The sequence below is a fragment of the Sciurus vulgaris genome (assembly GCF_902686455.1).
Source record: "Sciurus vulgaris genome assembly, chromosome: 16".
Taxonomy (NCBI): Eukaryota; Metazoa; Chordata; class Mammalia; order Rodentia; family Sciuridae; genus Sciurus; species Sciurus vulgaris.
Window position 1 is genome coordinate 70,826,905 of NC_136477.1, and position 24,459 is coordinate 70,851,363.

Below are 24,459 nucleotides of genomic sequence, written 5' to 3' on the forward strand. Positions count from 1 at the left end.
CAGATCCATCTTTCCCTGCAAAAGTCATAAAGTCATTCTTCTTTATGGTGGATTAATATTCCATTGTGTATATGTACCACAATTTCTTTATCAATAGATCTGTTGAAGGGCACCTAGGTTGGTTTTATAATTTAGCTATTGGGAATTGTGCCCCTATAAACATTAATGTGGCTGTGTCACTGTAGTATGCTGTTTTTAAATCTTTTGGATATATACTGAGGAGCGGGATAATTCGGTTAAATGGTGATTCCATTCCTTGAGGAATCTCCATACTGCTTTCCAGAGGAGTTGACACAATCTGCAATCCCACCCACAATGTATGAGCATTCCTTTTTTCCTGCATCCTCATGAATATTTTTATTAGTATTTTTGATATTTGCCATTCTATCTGGAGTGTGATGGAATGTCAGTGTAGTTTTAATTTTTTTCTAATATCTAGAGATGTTGAACATTTTATCATATTTGTTGATCATATTTATTCATTTGGGAAGGGTCTCCAGTTTCTTTTGCCCCTTCGTTAATTTAAAAAAAACTTTTTTTTTCTGTTTTTAGATGTTAAGCTTTTTTATTTCTTTGCTTGTCCTAGATATTAACAACATATGCAGGTGGGAAAGATTTTCTCCCATTCTGTAGTTTCTCTCTTCATGCTATTGATTGTTTCTTTTGCTGTGAAGAAAGCAGTTCCTGTGACAATGTATTGGATTTCTGGGTTTACCTTTTCTTCTAACAGGTACAGGGCTTCTGGTAAAATTTCTAGGTCTTTGATCTACTGAGAGTTGATTTTTGTGCAGGGTAAGAAATATGAATTAATTTTTATTCTATTACATGTGGACTTCCATTTTCCCCAGCAACATTTGTTGAAGAGGCTATGTTTTCTCCAGTGTGTATTTTACCACCTTTGTTTAATATGAGATAATTTTATTTATGTGGGTTTTTCTGTGTCTTCTATTCTGTTTTATTGGCCTTTTTGCCTACTTTGTTGCCAATATTATGCTATTTTTTTTTTTGTTACTATAGCTCTGCAGTATAATCTAAGGTCTGGTATTGTGGTGTTTCAGGCTCTCTACTCCTTGCCAAGAATGTGTTCAGCTATTCGGGGCCTCTTATTTTTACTAATAAATTTCATGACTTTCTCTTTTCTATGAAGACATCATAGAATTTTTTTTCTTTCTTTGCAGTTCTGGGGATTGAACTCAGGGCCTTGTGCTTAAAAGGCAAGCATTCTACCAACTGAGCTATATCTCCAGCCCCCATCACAGAAATTTTGATGAGGATTTCCTCGAATCTGTAAAGCACTGTTGATAGTGTGGTCATTATAATTATGTTGGGTTCTATTTTTTTTTTTTATTTTTGGAGGCCATTGTGAATTATACAGTTTTTCTAATTTCTCTTGAAGCTGATTAACAATTGGTTTATAGAAATGCAATCAACTTATAGGTATTAATTTTGTATCCCGCTACTTTTCTAAATTTATTCATGAATTCTAGTAGTTTGTTGGTGGAGGTTTTTGGGACTTCTACATATAGAATTATGTTATTGGCAAAAAGAGATAGTTTGAGCTTTTCCTTTCCTATTTGTATTCCTTTATTTCTTTCTGTTCCTCTGGCTAAAATTTGAAGGAGTATATTGAATAGAAGTGATAAATAGAAGTGATCCTTCTCTTGTTCCTGTTTTTAAAGGGAAAAATTTCAGTTTCTCTGTTTAGAATAAAGATGACCTTGGGTTTGTCATATATAGATTTTACAATGGTGAAGTAAATTCATTCTATCCCTAGTTTTTTCAGTGTACTAAACATGAGCAGATGTTGTAAATTAGCAAATGTCTTTTCTGCATCTATAGAGATAATAATGTGGTTCTTGTCTTTTATTTATGATGTGTTAGATTTACTGACTTCTGTATGTTGAACCAACCCTTCATCCCTGTGATAAAACCCAGTTGACCATGGGGAAATATCTATTTAATCTGCTATTATAATTTCATTTTTCTTTTTGGGTACAATAGATTGAACCCAGGGGTACTTAACCACTGAGACACAAACCCAACCACATTTTGTACTTTACTGAAATAGGGTTAACTCAGTTTCTTAGCACCTCACTTTTGCTGAGACTGGCTCTGAACTCAGAATCCTCCTGCCTCAGTCCCCCAAGCCACTGGATTGCAGGCATGTGCCAGTGCACCCAAATTTCTGCCCTTATTTTATGTAGAATTTTTTTGCATCTATGTCCATCAAGGACAGTGGAGGGAAAAATGAATTGTAAAATAAAAAAAAATTACTCATATACCTGGAGAATAAATAATATGCTATTGAATGATGCAATAACAACAGAAGACATCAGAGAAGAAATTTAAAAATTCTTAGAGGTAAATGAGAACAATGACACAACATATCAAAACCTCTGGTACAATCTGAAAGCAGTACTAAGAGGAAAATTCATTGCATTTAGCTCAAATATTAAAAATGTAAAAAGTCAACAGCAAAACGACCTAACATTACATCTCAAAGCCCTAGAAAAACAACAGATCAACACCAAAATTTGTAGAAGACGAAATAATTAAAATCAGAGCTGAAATCAATGAATTTGGAATAAGAGAAACAATTCAAAAATTGATAAAACAAAAGTTGGTTTCTTGAAAAAGTAAAAAAAAATTTGATAAGACACAAGGCACACTAGGAAGAGGAGAAAATTCAAATTACTGGAATTCATGATTGAAAAGGAAAAATCACAAGACATCATTAAAATACATAACATAATTACAAGCTACTTTGAAAATATAAACTCCAAGAAAAGAGAAAATATCAAAGGCATTGGCCAATTTTTAGAGACATATGATCCTCCCAAACTGAATCAGGAAGATATGCACAATTTCAAGCACCGAAATAGAAGAAGCTATTGAAAGACTGCCAACAAAGAAAAGCCCAAGACAAGATAAATTTGTAGCCAAATTCTACAAGACATTTAAAGAAGAACTAACACCAATACTCCTCAAATATACCAGGAAATAGAAAATGAGGGAACCCTTCCAAATTCACTCTATGAGGCTAGAATCATGCTAATACCAAAACCTAACAAAGACTCATCAAGGAAAGAAAACTTTAGACCAATATCCCTGATGAACATAGATGTAAAAATTCTTAACGAAGTACTGGCAAATCACAAACAAAAATATATTAAAAAGATAATGCACCATGATCAAGTGGGGTTTATCCCTGGGATGCAAGGTTGGTTCAACATTCAGAAATCAATAAATATAATTCTTCACATCAATAGACTTAAAGTTGAGAATCACATGATTATTTTGACAGATGCTGAGAAATTGTTTGATAAAACACAGCACCCCTTCATGCTTAAAATACTAGAAAAAATAGAAACAGTAGGAACATACCTCATTATTGTAAAGGCTATCTATGCTAAACCCACAGTCAACATCATTTTTTTTTTTTTTTTTTTTTTTGGGGGGGGGGTGCTGGGGATAGAACCCAAGCCCTTGTGCTTGCAAGGCAAGCACTCTACCAACTGAGCTATCTTCCCATCTGCCTCAACATCATTCTTAATGGAGAAAAACCGAAAACATTCCCTCTAAAAGCTGGAACAAGACAGAGATGCCCTCTTTCACCATTTCTATTCAACATTGTCCTTGAAACACTAGCCACAGCAATTAGATGGACCAAAGAAATTAAAGGGATACAAATAGGAAAAGACAAACTTAAGCTGTCACTATTTATGGATGATATGATTCTATACTTAGAGGATCCAAAAAACTCCACTAGAAAATTTCTAGAACTAGTAAATAAATTCAGCGTAGTAGCAGGATATAAAATCAATATCATAAATCTAATGCATTTCTATTCATATGTAATAAAACCTATGAAAGAGAAATTAGGAAAACCACTCCATTCACAATAGCCTCAAAAAAATAGAATAGTTGGGAATTAATCTAATAAAAGAGGTGAAAGATCTCTACAATGAAAACTACATAACACTAAACAAAGAAATTGAAGAAAACCTTAGAAGATGGAAAGATCTCACACGTTCTTGGATAGGCAGAATTAGCATTGTCAAAATGGCCATTCTACCAAAGGCTCTATACAGATTCAATGCAATTTCAATTAAAGTCCCAAAGATATTCTTCATAGAAATAGAAAAAGAAATCATTAATTTCATCTGGAAGAACAAGAGACCTTGATTAGCCAAAACAATACTGAGCAGAAATAGTGAAGTAGGAGGTATCACAATACCAGACATTAAACTATATTACAGAGTCATAGTAACAACAATGGCATTGTATGGGCATGAAAACAGACAGCCAGACCAATGGTACAGAAGAGAAGACACAGAGATGAATGTACATAGAGTGACCTCATACTAGACAAAGGAGGCAAAAATATACAATGGAGAAAAGATAGCCTCTTCAAAAAATGGTGCTGGAAAAACTGGAAATCCATATGCAGTAAAATGAAATTAAACTTCTATCTCTCACCCTGCACAAAACTCAACTCTAAATGGACCCAGGACCTAGGAATTAGACGGAAGACCCTGCACCTAATAGAAGACAAAGTAGGCCCAAATCATCATCATTTTGGCTTATGATCAGACTTTCTCAAGAAGACTCCTGCAGAACAAGAAATCAAAGCAAGAATCAATAAATGTGATGGACTCAAACTAAAGAGCTTTCTCTCAGCAAAGGATATAATCAATAATGTGGAGAGAGTGCTTACAGAATGGGGGAAAATCTTTTCCACATGCACTGCAGATAGAACATTTATCTCCAAAATTTATAAAAACTTACAAAACTTTACACCAAATATACAGAGAACCCAATCAATAAATGGGACAAGGAAGTGGACAGACACTTTACAGAAGAAGACATACAGGCGATTAATAAATAAAAAAAAAGTGTTCAACATCTCTATTAATTAGAGAAATGCAAATTAAAGCAACTCTATGATTTCATCTTACCACAATTAGAATGTCTATTATCAAGGACACAAACAATGATAGATTTTGGCATGGATGTGGGGGAAAAGGCACACTTTTACATAGCTGGTAGAGTTGCAATTTGGTACAGCAACTCTAGAAAGCAGTGTGGAGAATCATCAGAAAACTTGGAATGGATCCACCTTTTGACCCAGTAATCCCACTCCTTGGTTTATACCCAAAGGACTTAAAATTAGCATGCCACAGTAACACAGTCACATCAATGCTTACAGCAGCTCAATTCACAATAGTTAGATTGTGGAACCAACCTAGATGCCCTTCAACAGATGAGTGGATAAAGAAACTGTGATATATATACACAATGGCATATTATTCAGCCATAAAAAATAATAATATGGCATTTACAATAAATGGATGGAATTGGAGAACATCATGCTAAGTGAAATAAACCAATCCCCAAAAAACCAAATGCTAAATGTTTTCCCTGATAAGTGGAGAAGGATATATAATGAGGGTTGGAGGGTGGGGAGTGAGAGAACAATGGAAGAACTTTGGATTGTGTAGAATAAAATGAGAAGGGGATATGAAAGATGGTAAAATGAGGCAGACATCATTGTCCTATGTACATATATGATTGCATGAATGGTATGAGTCTACATTGTTTACAACCATGGAGACAAAATGATGTACCCCATTTGTGTATGGTTAATCAAGGTGCAGTCTGTAAAACATTAAAAAATAAATAATCTTAAAAAATAACAACCTTCAACAAGAAGGCTATATAAATGAGGAGAAAAAAAGTGTGTGTGTGTGTGTGTGTGTGTGTGTGTGTGTTCATGTTTGTGAATTAATCAGTACACATTCAAATAAAACAAGACACCAAAACAACAAACTTTTTTCTTGAGGTATAAACTGAGCATGGGAATATGGGATGTGGGCTGTCATGGCCTTCCTTTTTATTGTGTTGCTCACCAAGTTGCCAACTGGTGTTTAAGACTTCTATACTTCCCTTCTTGGGTGATTGGTAAGGGGTGAAATAGGAGGAGCTGTCCATTCCACTCCCAGGTTATGATCCCCCTTGGGTTCTGTGATTAAAGTTTCCATGCTTGGGGGTTCTGGTTGGAAGGGCTTAAGTTTTAATGGGATTCCCAGTAGCTTTATTGTGTAGTGAGTTGCTGGCAGTGTTCAATAAATATACTTCTAAATCCTGGTAGATGTCAATCGGTGATGGGTTGGGCAGGTCAGAGGGTGAAATGGAGGGTTGAGTGGATCATCCTGTGGGTCAGATGGAAAAGAAGGTGGCTTGGTCAGGCAGTCCTGGCAGGGAACTGGCAGCCTGTCAGACCAGGTTATGAGCCAGACTCTCAAGCTGCAAAATTATTAGGTCAAGTAGGATCATGGTGTGAGGTCAGGTGTAGGGGGTCAGGAGACTGGGGGCAGAGGGACAGAGGACCCAGGCAGGTTGGGATCATAGGCACCAATCAGACAGTGTTATATCAGACACCCAGTCGGTACCAGGAATAGGCAGGGCACCAGAATAGGTGGGTGCTGGGAACTGGACAGATGCCAGACCAGGTGGGTGCCAAGAATCAGTCAGGCAGGTGAGTAGAGAGTCAACAGTCCTGACACCCACCATATCAACTTCCTGATTTTTGTAGATGGTCTTGTGAGTTTCTGTGAACCACAGGAGTCAAAGGGTTGGAAACAGCTGTGTTCTCTACCCACCTCAACTTGAGTTCACTGGGGCAAAATGCTCTCAGTTTCTGATTTTTCCTGGGTTTTTAGGTTCAGCTAAGTCTTTACTTGACTCAGGTAGGTTTACAAAGACCTGACCATAAACTCCCAGATATGGGCTTCCACATTCCATTGGTGCAGCTGTAATGTATACTTAAGATGGCTCCTGGTTTCACTGTCCACTGATAATTGATAAACTCAGGGTGACCATTTTTAGACCCATTTAGTGAGTTGAACAGTTTCCAGTTCGGCTAAGGCAGAGCACCATTCCAGTCTTTTTACTTTAAGCAGTATATTCACTACTTGAGTTCTGGTTAATTGAGCAAAAAGAAATGCTGCCTCACTATAATACACCATCTTCCTTGCCTCAACATCAACCCTTTATGATCATATTAAATGTATCCATATCAATCTAAGAGTTTCCATATCTTAACTCATAAAACCAAAAATAAGGTGATAGCAAGAATAGTATTCATCTTTTATGATTTTTTATTAAAAATCATAAATTTACATAGGGCCCTATTGTTTGATTCATTCTGTTATTTTTTCCCTTCCCCCCACCCCTCCCACCCCTCTTTTCCCTCTATAAAGTCCTTCCTTCCTCCATTCTTACAACCCTCCTTATCACTAACCCTAAACCTAACCCTAGCCCTAACGCTAACCCCTCCTACCCCCCATTATATGTCCTCATCCACTTATGACCAAGATCATTCATCCTTTAGTTTTTTGAGATTGGCTTATCTCACTTAGCATGATATCCTCCAATTTCATCCATTGGCTGCAAATGTCATAATTTTATCATTCCTCATGGCAGAGTAATATTCCATTGTATATATATGCCACAGTTTCATTATCCATTCATCAACTGAAGGGCACCTAGGTTGGTTCCACACTCTGGCTATGGTGAATTGAGCAGCTATGAACATTGATGTGGCTGTATCTCTGTAGTATGCTGATTTTAAGTCCTTTGAGTATAGGCCAAGGAGCAGGATAGCTGGGTCAAATGGTGGTTCCATTCCAAGGTTTCTGAGGAATCTCCACACTGCTTTCCAGAGTGGCTGCACTAATTTGCAGCCCACCAGCAATGTATGAGTGCACCTTTTTCCCCACATCCTCGCCAACACCTATTGTTGCTTATGTTCTTGATGGTCGCCATTCTAGTTGGGGTGAGATGAAATCGTGGGGTAGTTTTTATTTGCATTTCTCATATTACTAGAGATGTTGGACATTTTTTTCATATATCTGTTGATTACTTGTACATCTTCTTCTGTGAAGTGTCTGTTCATTTCCTTAACCCATTTGTTGATTGGATTATTTCTATTCTTGGTGTAGAGTTTTTTGAGTTCTTTATAGATTCGGGATATTAGCGCTCTATCTGAAGTATGAGTGGCAAAGATGTTCTCCCACTCTGTAGGCTCTCTCTTCACATTAGTGATAGTTTCCTTTGCTGAGAGAAAGCTTTTTAGTTTGAATCTATCCTAGTTGTTGATTCTTGCTTTTATTTCTTGTGCTATGGGAGTCCTGTTAAGGAAGTCTGGTCCTAAGCCAACAAGTTGAAGGTTTGAACCTACTTTTTCTTCTGTAAGATGCAGGATCTCCGGTTTGATTCCAAGGTCCTTGATTCATTTTGAGTTGATTTTTGTGCAGGGTGAGAGATAGGGATTTAATTTCATTCTGTTGCATATGGATTTTCAGTTTTCCCGGCACCATTTGTTGAAAAGGCTATCTTTTCTCCATTGCATATTTTTGGCACCTTTGTCTAGTAAACAAAATTGTATTTATTTGGGTTTGTGTCTGTGTCCTCTATTCTGTACCATTGATCTACCTGTCTATGTTGGTACCAATACCATGCTTTTTTGTTACTATTGCTTTGTAATAGAGTTGAAGATCTTAGGTTTCTTATTCTTCCAGATGAATTTCATAATTGCTTTCTCTGTTTCTGTAAGGTATATCATTGGGATTTTAATTGGAATTGCATTGAATCTATATAGCACTTTTGGTAGTATGGCCATTTTGACAATATTAATTCTTAGTATCCATGAAAATGGGAGATCTTTCCATCTTCTAAGGTTTTCTTTAATTTCTGTCTTTAGTGTTCTGTAGTTCTCATTGTAGAGGTGTTTCACCTCTTTTGTGAGATTGATTCCCAAGTATTTTATTTTTTTCGAGGCTATTGTGAATGGGGTAGTTTTCCTAATTTCTCTTTCTGAAGATTCATCACTTACGTATAAAAATGCATGGGATTTATGTAACCTGCTACTTTACTGAATTCACTTATGAGTTCTAAGAGTTTTCTAGTGGAATATCCAGGTTCCTCTAAATATATAATCATGTCATCAGTGAACAGGGATAGTTTGAGTTCCTTTTTTCCAATTCATATCCCTTTAATTTCTTTGGTTTGTCTAATTGCTCTGGCTAGAGTCTCAAGAACAATGTTGAATAGAAGTGGTGAAAGGGGGCATCCCTGCCTTGTTCCAGTTTATAGGGGGAATGCTTTCAGTTTTTCACCATTTAGAATTATATTGGCGATGGGCTTAGTGTAGATGGCCTTAAAAATGTTAAGGAATGATCCCACTACCCCAATATTTTCCAGTGTTTTGAGCATGAAGGGATGCTGTATTTTATCGAATGCTTTTTCTGCATATATTGGAATAATCATGTGACTCTTAACTTTTAGTCTGTTGATATGGTGAATGACATTTATTGATTTCTGGATGTTGAACCAACCTTGCATTCCTGTTATAAAACCCACTTAATCGTGGAGCACTATCTTTTTAATATATTTTTGTATGTGATTGGCTAAAATTTTGTTGAGAATTTTTGCATTGATGTTCATTAAGGATATTGGTCTGAAATTTTCTCTCCTCGATGTGTCTCTGTCTGGTTTAGATATCAGGGTAATATTGACTTCATAGAATGAGTTTGGGAGGGTTCACTCCTCTTCTAATTTATGGAGTACTTTGAGAAGTATTGCAATGAGCTCTTCTTTAAAGGTTTTGTAGATATCGGCTAAGAATCCATCTGGTCCCGGACTTTTCTTTGTTGGTAGGCTTTTGATGACCTCTTCTATTTCATTGCTTGAAATTGATTTAGTTAAGTTGTGTATGTCCTCCTCGTTCAGTATAGGTAATTCATACGTCTCTAGAAACTTGTTGATGTCTTCAAGTTTTTCTGTTTTGTTGGAGTATAGATTTTCAAAATAGCTTCAAATTATGTTTTGTATTTCACTCATGTCTATTGTGATATTTCCTTGTTCATTCCGAATTTTAGTATTTGAGTTTTCTCCCTCTTTCTCTTTGTTAGTGTGGCTAAGGGTTTATCAATTTTGTTTATTTTTTCAAAGAACCAACTATTTATTTTGTTAATTTTTCCGATTGTTTCTTTTGTTTCAATTTCATTGAATTCAGCTCTGTTTTTAACTATTTCCTGTCTTCTACTACTTTTGGTGTTGGTCTGCTCTTCTTTTTCTAGGGCTTTGAGCTGTAATGTTAAGTCATTTATTTGTTGATTTCTACTTCTTTTGTTGAACGCGCCTCGTGAAATAAATCTTCCTCTAAGTACTGCTTTCATAGTTTTCAAGAGATTTTGATATGATGTGTCTTTGTTCTCCTTTACTTCTATGAATTTTTTATTTCCCTCCTGATGTCTTCTCTTATCCATTCATCATAAAATAATGTATTATTTAATTTCCAAGTATTGGAGAAGTTTCTGTTTATTATTCTGTCATTTATTTCTAATTTCAGTCCATTATGATCTGATTGAGTACAAGGTAGTATCTCTATATTCTTGTATTGACTAACAGTAGTTTTGTGGCATAAAACATGGTCTATTTTAGAGAAGGATCCATGCCCTGCTGAGAAGAAAGTGTATTCATTCTTTGTTGGATGGTATATTCTATATAAGTTGGTTAAGTCTAAATTGTTGATTGTGTTATTGAGATCTATGGTCTCTTTATTCAACTTATGTTTAGATGATCTATCCAGTGGTGAGAGAGGTGTGTTAAAATCACCTAGTATTATTGTGTTGTGGTCTATTTGATTTCTGGAATTGTGAAGGATTTGTTTGGCATACATGGATGAGCCAATGTTTGGGTCACAGATATTTATGATTGTTATGTCTTGCTGATTTATGCTTCTCTTAAGCAGTATGTAATGTCCTTCTTTATCCCTTCTGACTAGTTTTGGCTTGAAATCCACATTATCTGAAAGGAGGATGGATACTCCAGCTTTTTTGCTGTGTCCGTGTGCATGGTATTTTTTTTCCCATCCTTTCACCTTTAGTCTATGGGTATCTCTTTCTAAGAGATGAGTCTCTTGCAGGCAGTATATTGTTGGATTTTTCGTTTTAATCCAATCTACCAGTCTATATCTTTTGATTGATGAGTTCAGGCCATTAACATTCACAGTTATTATTGTGATATGATTTGTACTCCTAGTCATTGGACTCATTTTTGTTTTTTGACATGATTTGGTTTCTCCTTTATTTGGCACTTCCTTTAGGCTAGTTCCTCCTGTTGCTGATTTACATCGTTGTTTTTCATCTCTTCCTCATGGAATATTTTGCTGAGAATGTTCTGTAATGCTGGCTTTCTTTTTGTAAATTCCTTTAGCTTTTGTTTATCATGGAAGGATCTTATCTCATCGTCAAATCTGAAAGTAAGTTTTGCTGGGTATAAAATTCTTGGTTGGCGTCCATTTTCTTTCAGGTCTTGGTAAATATTGTTCCAGGCCCTTCTAGCTTTAGGGTCTGGATTGAAAAATCTGCTGATATTCTTATTGGTTTACCCCTGAAAGTAATCTGATTCTTTTCTCTCACGGCCTTTAAAATTCTGTCTTTATTTTGTATGTTAGGTATTTTCATAATAATGTGCCTTGGTGTGGGTCTGTTGTAATTTTGTATATTTGGAGTCCTATAAGCCTCTTGTACTTGGATTTCCATTTCACTCTTCAGATTTGAGAAATTTTCTGATATTATTTCATTGAATAGATTGTTCATTCCTTTGGTTTGTTTCTGTAAGCCTTCCTCAATCCCAATAATTCTTAAAATTGGCCTCTTCATGATATCCCATAATTCTTGTAGATTCTGTTCATGAATTCTTACCATCTTTTCTGTTTGGTCAACCTTTTCTTCAAGATTAAATATTTTGTCTTCAATATCTGAGGTTCTGTCTTCCAGGTGATCTATCCTATTGGTTATGCTTTCTATGGAGTTTTTAACTTGCTTTATTGTTTCCTTCACTTCAAGGATTTTTTTTTTTTTTCAGTATCTCTAACTCTTTACTGAAATGCTCTTTTGCTTCCCGTATTTGCTCTTTTAACTGTTGATAGGTGTGTTCATTTAATGCCTGCATTTGTTCTTTCATCTCCTCATTTGCTTCCCTGATTGTTTTAATTATGTACATTCTGACCTCCCTTTCTGACATTTCTTCTGCTGTGCTGTCATTGGGTTTTATTGATATAGTATCTAGGTTTGTTTCGAACATTTTCTTCCCTTGTTTTATCATATTGGTAGATGTCAGTGGGACTCTGTAATATTGTAGATTTTCTCTATTGGCTTATAGTGTCCCTGTAGATTTCCAGTGTATCAACTACCAGACTTCAGTAGCCTGAAGTCTTGGATTAACTTGATAATGTAGTGCTTCCAAAGAACGCTGCCCCTAGCCTGCTACTGGTTCCAGGGAGAGAGACCTGGAGAGGTCTCTTGCTGCACAGCCCTGGTCCCAGAGGGTGCTTGCAGGTCAGAGATCTCCACTGGTTTGGGGACTTGTAACTGGTTCTGTGTAGACAGGCTGTCACTGGGCGGTCTGCCCCGAGAAGCTAGCCTAGAAAGGCGCTTCCCGCTGGTGGGGGTTGGGCTGTTTGGGAAGTCCCTGGTTCCCTGTGCTGGTCTCTGAAGCAACCTGCGGGTGGGCCGGTGCTGGCAGCGGGGTGGGCCAGAGCTGGCCATGCTGCTTTTGTGCAGAAAAGCTCTCACTGGGGGACCTGCTCCGTGAGGCTGGAGAATCTGTCCCTGTTTGAGGAGCCCACCACCAGAGTGCTCAAAGCTGCCTGGGGGAGACTCTATCTGCCCTGTCCTACTCTAATAAGCCACTCGAATCCAGGCCTGCCACCCAGCTGAGCTTCACTGGGTGGTGGAGACTCACCCTGTGGTTCTATTTTAGTCCGAGTATCTGAATGTCTCCCTTCTTGAATCCTGGGTTCTGGAGCAACTGGAGATGCATTCATCCTCTTGTCCACCATCTTGGATCACCCTGTGGAAAAAGCCTGCAGCTGGAGGGGGGCAATGCTGCCTGGAAAGGTCTCTGGCTGCCCAGTCCTGGTCCCAGAAGATCCATGTGGGTCGGAGGTCTCCGCTGGCTTGGGGACTTGTGGCTGGCTCTGCGTCGAAAGGCTCTCACTGGGTGGTCTGTCCCGAGAAGCTAGCCTAGAGAGGCGTTTCCCGCCAGAGTGGGCTGGGCTGCTTGGGGAAATCCCTGGTGCCCTGTGCTGGTTTCTGAAGCAACCTGTGGGTGAGCCAGACCTGGCAGTGGAGCGGGCTGGAGCTGGCTGTGCTTCTTCTGTGCAGAAAGGCTCTCACTGAGGGACCTGCTCCACGAGGCTGGAGAATCTGTCCCTGTGGGAGGAGCCCACTGCCAGAGTGCTCAGAGCTACCTGGGGGAGACTCTATTTGCCCTGTCCTACTCTAATAAGCTGCTCAAATCCGGGTCTGCTGCCCAGCTGAGCTTCACTGGGTGGGGGAGACTCACCCCATGGTTCTATTTTACCGAGTCTCTCAATGCGTCCCCTTCTTGAATCCTGGGTTCTTGAGCAACTGGAGATGCAGTGACCCTCTAGTCCGCCCTTTTATGATGTTTTATGAAGCACACAGTAAATAATGGATTTCAAGTTTTACCCAAGTTTATTTGATTTGGAATTCAGAGGGAAAAAAAAAAAAACATTAAAGTCAAAAGAAACTGTAAAAGGTTTATCATAAGAGGGCAATTATTCTAAATTTGAAGAGTAATGAAAACATGTTAAGAACACAACAAAATTATATTTGTCAAATGATATTTATATTTCATGTGTACATATTTAAAAATGTCAACTTTTTATTCATTAAAACAAAAAAATTTCATGTAAAGAAAAATAAAATTATTCAATATTTTAAAACATATATAAATCAATTTGGGATTTAGCTTTAAAAAAATACTACTGAGCCAGGTACAGTGGTACATACCTGTAATCCCAGCTGGTTGGGAGATTGATGCAGGAGTATTGTAAATTTAATCCCCCGCTCAGCATCATAGCAAGGCCCTAAGCAACTTAGTAAGACCCTGTCTCAAAATAAAAATTAGAAATAAAAAGTTCTGGGGATGTGTTTAAGTGGCTAAGTTCCTCTAGATATAATCCCTGACTAAAAAAAAAAAAAAAAAAAAAAAAAGTGAATAAGGCTATATGGGTCATAGTGACCCTGAAAAAGACATAGTGACCCTGAAAAAGATGATCAATATTATTTCAAACAAGATTTTTTTTAACATGGCAGTAACCTCATTCCCAACCCCCTGAAAAAACAGTATCCCTGAAGAGAGAAGTACTAATAGAGATGAAGTCTTTGTGGACAATTTATTAAAAATGGATTTAGTTGGCTTTGACAAATACCCTGCAATAACAAAATCCTGTCTGTTTAAAAAAAGAAATTAAAAAATCTACTGATAATTACTAATTTGGGCAAGATCTGAGAGCTAAAAAGAAAATTGTGTCAGATATTCATTCCACAGTACCTAATATATATACCTTACTAATGACAATAGTAGGCAACTATGGCTGGTTCAACTTGCTAAATTTAAGAAATGAGTTTTTTGCATTCCTCTGATAAGGAATTCCTAATCACCACTTTTGAGTGACAGGACTTCAATACAAAAGTAACCTTCCAGTGTTGTTGTGTTGCTCTCCATCAGGAATTTAAAAATCTTTTGTAATTTGTTTAATCAAAGTCTATCAAAAGTGTTAACTATGAGGATTATGGATGGTTAAAGAAATCTTTTTACAGTGTGAGGATGATCTGCTTATAATCAACCCCTACTATGAACTCAGATTTTCAAATTCTATATTGCTGCATTAAACAACCACACCTCATGTGGAGGTGTCCACTAAAATTACTACATTTTGTAACAAGTCACCTATCTGTGATTCCAGATTAGACAATAAACCTAAATTTTGATATCAGATGTAAAGCAGGCTATCTTTAGCCTTACAGAAGTCAGGAACCTGAAACAGGTACATGGGTTCCTGGAAATGTCAGTGTTATGGTTTAGATGTTATTTGTTCCCCAAAAGTTCACGAATGAGACAATGAAAGAAGGTTTAGATGTGAAATGATTAGGTCATGAGAGTTTTACCTATTCAGTGCAATAATCCTCTGGTAGGGACTGAGTGGTAACTAGGCAAGCAGGGTATGGCAGGAGGAGATATGTCCCCTGGGGGTATGCCTTTGGGGTTTATATTTTTCCTTGATGAATACAGCACTCCCTGTTTCCTGGACTATGTTCCCAGGTGCTTTCTTCCACCACACTCTCCTGCCATGATGTTCTAACTATTCCCAGGCCCTGAGGAATGGAGTCAGCCATCTCCGCACTGAGATATCTAAAACTGTGAACTCTAAATAAACTTTTCATCCCCTAAAATTGCTCTTGTACAGAATTTTAGTCATAGCAATAAAAAATCTGACTAAAATGTCAGATACTGCCATATTAAGGCCCCTAATTTTGCACTAATAGGTAAAATTCTATATGAGTCCTTAAAAGGAACAAATAAAAAATCAGACTTGTACACCAGAATTCCGAACCACCTTTGAGAAGCTAAAACAAAGCCTCATGACAGCCCCTGCCCTAAAACTGCCTGACACATAAAAGGTGTTAAGAATCTATATAAATGAGATACAAGGTACAGTCCTTGAAGTTCTCTTACACACATTGAAGACAAACAGTGATCAGTAATTTATGTGTCAGAACAGATTTAACACACAGAAAAATGTGGGTCCTCTTTCCTTTGGGTTGTGATTGTCACTTGTGATTTACCACAAGAAGTTGAGAAACCCACTGCCAATTCATGAGTGCATTTGTACATCGTCAAGTCCTATCCTGCTGAAACAGAAGGGTGGATGTTAGCTGACTATTGGGAGTGTAAGGAGATTCCAGGCCATCCCATTTGATATTCCAAATGTCAACTTTAAAACAAATCATGTCTACCTTAAATCAGGGAATCCTGTATCCATCAGATGATAATGGACCAGTACAACATGATGACTCAGAGATCTTGGAGATTCTTCAGCAAGTTGGATAGGCTTGATTAGTCTATCACTGAGATAAACTGGAACCTCTTTACTGATAGAAGCACCTCATGGGCAATGACAAATGGATAGCTGGATACTCTGTAGTCATGGCACAACAGATATTATCAGGGCCTTAATACCTCAGCATGCATCAACCAATTACAAACATATTCATACTTAGGTGGAAGAGAAAAGAGATTAAGAATGGAGTTTTGACTTCAGGGAGAATACTGCTAAGTGCAAATAGAAATCCCATGAGCTTATATCTTCTGCCTGAGGCATTGGACTGCTATGCATAAGACACTTTCAGGATAGTGTTCACTATGAGAAGTTATCTTGGTAAAATTCATCAATCCCCACTTTAGAGGGCCATGCTTCCAATGAACTATTAAGCAAGTGATTTAAAACTATGATTGATTTTTTCACTCAAAACAATTCAAAGACTAATAGGCAGGCTATCATTTAAAAAAGACTCAGTATGTAAAAATATAGTCTTTTGATGATTGACAAGTAGATTTTACCCAAATGCTCTGTCATAAGAATCTTTAAATATTTACCTGTACTGGTAAACACTTTCTGTGTAAGTCAGGCTTATTCTACCAGGATATAAGACTTCAGAAATAATTGGAGTCCTCTGAAAGGAGCTGTTCTTAAGATATGGACTCTCCCTCCATGCAAAGTAGCCTTGGACTATCTTTCATTGCAGAAGTGATCCAATGATTTAGCAAAACATTGCAAATCCAGTGAAAGTGATATGTATTCTGGAGACCTCCAAAAAACACTATCATTTTCTAGGCTGAAAAGTTGACCTTAGTTTATGACTCTTTTTGACAAAATCCACCTGTATTTTGCCTCTTAGGAAACATTTTTACATCTTTCAAATACTGATAAAATACATAGATTTGGAAAACACAGTATGAAACAGGGTACATCTGGGTAGAAAAGAGTGACCAGAAATGCTACAAAATATATTAACTCCAAATATAAATTCCTTTCATAATTCAGGATTCTCTTATGATGACCTTTCCTGTCTTCATGACCCATTTTGGGTCAGTGTAAAATACAAGAAATAAGCTACAAAAAGAAGACACCAAATCACTCAATGATAACCATTCAGGCACAGGATAATACAAGCAGGGTGCTGGTTACTAGTATACTTTCAAAACATGGGCCAGAAAACATAAAATATTAAGGTGTATCTGTGTTGAAATGGAATTTAGTTCAGTACCTGACCTTCGAAAAGCCCAGGTACTTACAGTCAGTTCTGGCTGCTTCCAACCAACCTTTATTCCTTTTTATGCAATACCTAACCATGCAGACTTACCATTTTCTGACTTCTGCTGCATTCAGGCAACCTCTCTACAAATTCTTCATCACATGAACATCAGAATGACAGAGTCTATGACAAAACTATCCAGACATCAGGGAACCTAAAGATAGATTCAGAGCTTTGCTGGAGCCAAAGACAAAAATCTTCCAGATTATGAAATCCACCCCCTATTATTTGTCTGTGGATCTTATCAGATAATTCTAATCTCTTCAACCTGAGTGAACAAAGTTCCAGGCTCAGATTCAGCCCAGAGTGGCAGGTGAAGGAATTCAAAATCTGGTTGCAATACACAAGATTGACTGGTTCTTGGCTACAACCCTTTTCAGAAAGAGAATGTAAAGCCATATCAATTTGCCAATAACATTATCAATAATGTCTATTTACAAACATAAATAATAGTGAGAATTACTTTCAATTTTCAGGTTTTATAACTCTCATGTTCTGGTTGTGTGTATGTGAGTGTGTGTGTATTTGTGTGTGTGTGTGTGTGTGTGTGTGTATGTGTGCATGTTTAAACCCAGGGCCACTTCTAAACTGAGCTATATCCCCAGTTCTTATTAAAATTTATTTTGAGACATGATATCACTAAGTTGCTGAGGCTGACCTCAAGTATGATTCCCTTGCCTCAAGAACCCAAATGTCTGAGATTAAAGGTGTAAACCACCACAACCAGCTCATCCTCTTGTAATTTGAAGAAGCAGCCTGATCTCTACAAAGGATAATGACCACAACAGCAGAACTGTCCTTGAAAATCAAGTATGAACCATATGTGAAACCTTGAATTTTTAGTGGTCACATAAGTAAAATCAATTGTAATAATTTATTTAACCCAACATACTGAAACTTTTTCATTTTAATTTATGACCAATATAAAATTATTTATTAATTGTACATATTTCTAGCATTAAACATTCACAACTCCCTCTGTGTGTTAATTTTCCAGAACAACTCAATACAGATGACACATTCAGGGGTGTGCCACCCTCAGTGGCAAGATACTGCCAAAATGCAAATGCAGATTTGAGGGTTCTGATACCCATGAATTCAGGGAAGTGAATGACCTGGAAACTTTTTTGAAAAATCACAGTTGAGGAACCATGACTTCCCTCCCCAAATCTCTTTTGTCCCAAGTGGGGAAGAGATGGTACCCTGAGAGAAGTAAGTCTTCAAAGGTAGAACACTGTTTTCCAACTGCTGTTTGGCAGTGGCACATCCCCTTGCAGACATGATATGGTGAATAACAGATGATGTTGTCCAAGAAGAAATGAATCCCATGTAAACTTCTGATCTGTTCTTACATTGAACACCAAGTTTTGATGTGAAGGGAATAGACTAAAGAAAAACTTCTTATTTTGCATTTTAGCCTTGCTCCTAATCTTAGGCTATGGTTTTTTCATCCTTTGCTGTGGAGTCCTGTGAGAATTTAAGCACTGTCAACATGTTTTCTTGTCTGCATGCATTTTCATGTAACTCAAAATGTTCTAATAAAAGAGTACATATTAACTCAGAGGAACAGGAACTTAGCACCTATTACATGTCTACTGCTTGTCAGTTTATTTGAAATCAGAATGCCATTATTCCTGGCATGCTGTTTATAATGTGTGTGTTGTTGGACATCTATTAAGCATAACTAGCTACCTCCAAGCATAGTAGTTTATGATTTAAATTGTTAGATCATGATAAAGACAAATTTAGGCTGGGTTTACCTAGGCTCTTCTCCTTGTGTCTATGGGCTCCATCAGGCATATATTCTGTTACTTGACTTTGTGTCTCCGCTTTTGGGAGAGAGTTGGTTATCACCTGGGGCATGATTATTCTCCTTCACATGGCATCTTATTTTTCATAAGTTTTTATAGAGTTGGTAGACTTTGGAAAGGAAAAGAAAAAGCTTTCAAAACATTTCAGACTTAGGCATAAACCTGGTACATGGTTATGTTCACTGTGTTCTACTGACCAAGTATATAAGCCATTCTAGATCCAAAGCTTGAGAAGAAGATTCTGTGTGTAAATGGGAACTGTAAAAGAACACAATGGCAAGGGCTATGGAGCATGAAGAACTGGAGATGGTTTTGCAATCTTTAATTCTGCTTTTTTTTTTAGAGAGTTTATATTATTTTTCAAATTTGGAAAAATTTACAACACTGTTTCTACTAAAAGCCTAGTCTGGGGTGAAACTCAGAATCACTACTGCCTGGTTCCAAAGCTCAAATTACTTTTCTAGACCACATTAGTTGTACATAGCTCTAGAACAAGAAAATGAAGAAAATCTTCTGTAATGAATGCAGATTCTTTTAGATTTATATCCCCTGAGTATTTATTATCAGGAATATTCACAAGAGAACACCTCAAGTGTTTTAGAAATCCTAGAATAATATGAATAAATACCTTAGGACTATATTTAAGGAATGAAATCTCAATAATTTTTAAAAATAGTTTTATCATAGGTTAAATTGGAAAATGTGTTTACTGCAATCTACAGTGTTTGCATTCCTCTTTAGTATTTGTAACTACTTATCACTTTTAACCCAGACAAACTGAAAACACTGTGCCTAAAAAAACCTTTTAATGTGAAAGCAAATGCCCAAGACAGATATGCTGAGAGGACATTTCCTCCAGCTAAAATTTGATCTAACACCTGAGTACTATGGAACGCATCTTTTGATTTTAACAGTGTAAAACACCCTTGGAACCAAGTTTTTAATGTATCAACCTTGGGGGAAGATCTGTCCAAACTGTAGCACCTACATTACCTAATCTCTATCCTTTTCACAAAGTCATCATTGTTTCTCAATGAACACGTATTTACTGAGATTACACTATTTAATCTATTTACTCTATTTACAGGGCACTCTTGTTAGTACTCTGCTCATGAAGAGCATTATTGAGGTAAAAGATTTTACTGGGAAACATTTCAATTCAAAGGAAAGTCAAACTGGATATAGTGGTGCATGCTGTAATCCCAGAAACTCAGGAGCCTGAGATGGGAGGAATACAAGTTAGACACTCGTGTCATCAACTTAGTGAATTCTGTCTCAATGAAAACAAAAACTGAAAGAGCTGGAGATGCAACTCAGTGGTAAATGACTCTTGAGGCTCATACCTGTACTGATAAATAAATAAAAACAATTCCACTTACCAAGCAGAGACCAAAAAGAGATAAAAACATAAAGATGTCACCCCCAGGGTTAAGACAAAAATAAATGCCTTAGAATATTAAAATCCATAAGTGAGTAAACATGCCCGACTTTAAAACAAAAACTAAATTGTTACTGTTATTCTAAGATACTCAATTTTGGGCAAATTGATCATATTTAATATTTGCATTCATATATGTTTTTCATGCAAATCACACAAGCAAAGCATTCATGTTAAGTTTCATAAATTTTCCCAAGGTAATGAAAGAGTGAAATCAGTCTTGCTCATAATACATGAATAATCAATTGCTTCTATCATAATCCAAGAAGCAACTAAGATCTTAAGAACTAATGTAGATCAGATATTTATACAAATGGCTAATTAAAAAATTTTTAAATACATAAAAGAGTGAATAGTACAATATACCTCTCACCTAGATTTGACATCTGCTAATTATGCTATTTTAATTTTTTCTATGTTCCTACCCACTTCCCAGCCAAACTCCAATTTATTTACTTTTGGGTGAGTTCATAAGGAAACATATTGAATATAACAAAAATTAACTGTGCAGTTTTGACAATTATACCTATAAAATGTTATTGCTTTTAAGCATAGAATATTTACAATATCCCAAGAAAAATTCTTGTGGATATTTCCAGTCAACATTTTCCTGCCTCAGATGAAAGTTATGATTATGATTTTTTGAACCCTGGGTTCATTGTGCCTATAATCACACAATACACATGAGTTTAGGTCCAGCTGTTTCAGAACACAATGCTTATGAGATTCCACCAGAGTATGTGTTTCAGTAATATGCTCCTTTGAATTGCTGAGCAATACTGTGTAGAAGCATGACAATTTGTTCATCCATTTCAGTAATAAAAAACATCTCGGTTATTTCCTGTTTTGCACTATTAGGACTACAGAGTCTGTGCACATTTTTGAACAAATACCTGTGGTGTTCAGTTTAATTTCTTACCAATATTTAAATGTGGTAGATTTTGATTTTTACTAGTTGCTCTAAAGATTATAATATGCCTCTTAACATATTGCAGTTTGCATAGATAATATAGCATAAATTTTATAACAAATATATAAAAATCTGACTGTTTTTCGCCTATCTTCTTGTTCAAGAATTGGTTTGTATTTGTGCATTATAACATCTGCAATACAGTGTTATAATTTTTGCTTACAATAATTATAGATTTTTTCTAAAAAATTGAAAGAAATTGTATTAATGAATGTTTAAAAGGACTCACATTTAAACTATACAATGTAATGTTTACATCAGTTCCACCTATAAGTTTCATATTCTTCAGTGAATACTGCCTACAATAGTTGTTAGTATAATCATGTGTAATATGATTATATATAATGTATATATTAATAGAGAAAATTCTGTATCATTTTTATCTACAGGCAAGTTTAAACAACAATTTGTATGGGGCTATGATTGTAATTGAATTATGCAGTACTTGTTTGGCATGTGCAAATCCCTGTGCTTCATTATTATAAAATCAAATACAATAGTTTCCAGTAAAGTCATGACAATGTACAGACATTCCTACAGATATATGGTGAATTTACTCTAAATTATCTTCATGGAAAACTACAGAATTCAATGGGTTGCTCTTTCCGTCATGTGTAATAGAAACTTTGTTCTTTAAAATGTGAAATATTCTATTGGAATTATTCTTACTAATAATTCTTGTTAATTTCTAATATCATTAAGTAAGTGCAATCAACCTATCACATATCTTAGAGACCCAGTGAATCTTATAACCTCAGGCATAATATTTATTTGAAGCTTCATTAAGAGTTTAAAAGAATACAATTTAAAACTAGATCAAGGGAAGAACATTTGAAATCTACAAATAAACGACATGCCTGAGTACAATTTATTTTTGACAAAGTTGTCAAGATAATTTAATAGAGAAAGGACAGTCTCTTCCACAAATAAGCTTAAGGTGAATGGTTACTTACATGCAAAGGATTGAGATTTATATACAATAATCTCAAAATAAAACATTTTAAAAAAATTTTAGTTGTCAATGGATCTTTTATTTCATCCATTTATATATGGTGTCATTTTAATAGCTAAAACTAAATTTAAAGAAAGCCAAATTAAATATTCATGAATTCATATTTGGTAATGGAGCTTTAGGCTGCAAGAATAAATGCAAGACAAGTGTTTAATCATTACTAAAATAAAAGCTCTGTGCAAAATAGAACATAGATATATGCTCATTACAAAATCCAAGTTAGGCAGTCATCTGATCATTTTATTACCAACTCCATTATATCCAAATCCAACTCCCAGTTTTCCAGTTTTTATTTCAAGTTCATTCTGATCATATTAAAATGATTCAGCATTATCAGATTTACACTTCTGGCAGATTTACAAAATCTGCCCTAATTTTACAGGAAAAAAATGACTTGCAATTAAATCATACTGTAGATAAAATTGACACAAGAATCTATAAGACAGTCTGAGTAACAATAGCTGACCACACTTTATTTCCACCTGCTCATGGAACTCTTTCCAAAATATATCATATTTATGGCCACAAATAAAGTACTCAGAAGGCACGTGGAACCAATGCCTTGTATCTTATCAGATCATTATACCCTGAAATCAACAGCAAGAAAAGTTAAAGATACTACACAATCATGTGGAGATTAAATAATACACTTTTAAGTGTATGATATAAAATAAATCAGGACAGAAAATTTTAAACTCTTACAATCAAACAATAGAAATACAATGTGCCAGAATTTTGGGGACACTGTGAAGGCAGTTCTGAAAGGAAAATACCATTATGTGTTCCTACATAAAATACCAGAAAAATCCAAATCAAGTAACCTAGTAATCTAACTCACAGTCATATAAAAGCAAAACCAAATTATTCCACAAATTATCACAATGAAAGAATAAAGATCAGAGATAAAATTAATAAAAGAGAATAAAAGAATTCATAGGATTGATTTAAAAAAACTAATCAGTTCTTTGAAACAATAAAAAATGAATAAACACTTAGACAAACAAATCAAAGAAAAGAGAAAACTCAAATTTATAAAATTAGAGGTAAAAATGGTGGTATTACCATAGAAACCAATGCAATTTAGAGGATTATCAGGGAACTATTTTGAGAAATCTTATTCTAATACATTGGAAAATCTAGAAGAAATGGTTAAATTGTTAAGTAACTATGACCTACCAAAATTGAAAAGAGTGAATATTGAATACCTAAAATAACAATAAAAAGCAATGTAATTGAAGCAGTAATACCAAGCCTTCCAACATGAAAACTCCTGGACACGATGAATTTAATACAGAATTCTACCAGATCATGTGGAGGAATTAACACAATGTTTTTCAAGTTTTCCATGAAATAGAAAATAAGAAACACTCCCAAATTTATTCTATGAAGCTTGTGACACCATGATACCCAAAATCAGACATAAACCTAGCTGTGCTGCACACCTATAGTACCCAAAATTTGAACCAGAGCCAAAAGGATCGCAAGTTCAGGCCAATTTCAGTAACTTAGCAAGAACTTGTATTTCAGTCAACTATTTCACCACTGTGACTAAAAGACCCAACTTAGTACAATTGTAGAGGAGAAAACATTTATTGGAGGGCTCACAGTTTCAGAGGTTTTATTCCATAGAAGGCCAGCTTCATTCCTAAGGGCTCAAGATGAGGCAGAACATCATGGTAGAGCAGTGTGACAGAGGAAAAGAACTCACATGGTGATCAGGATGTAGAGAAAAAAATTCCACTTAGCAAATACAAATATATACCCCAAAGACATGTCCCCAATATCCGAACCCCTCCACTTACCACTTAGTTAATCCCATCAAGGAATTAACTCATTGATTGGGTTAAGGCTCTCACAACCCCATAGGTTCTTCTCTGAACCTTCTTGCATTGTCTCACACATGAGCATTTGGGGGACACCTCACACTTAAATCATAACACCTTTTCTCAAAATAAAATTAAAAGAACTGAGAT

General features: G+C 36.0%; 1 protein-coding gene across 1 annotated transcript in view; it reads right to left on the reverse strand.

Moving 5' to 3' along the window:
* Nucleotides 1-24,124, reverse strand: part of LOC306646976 (uncharacterized protein) — a 36,589-nt gene extending 12,465 nt beyond the window's left edge. Inside the window, exon 1 of the mRNA XM_079115913.1 lies at nucleotides 24,092-24,124. The gene's annotated coding sequence lies outside the window, so the exon portion shown is untranslated. The remainder of the gene's footprint in view (nucleotides 1-24,091) is intronic.
* Between the last annotated feature and the right edge of the window lie 335 nt (nucleotides 24,125-24,459).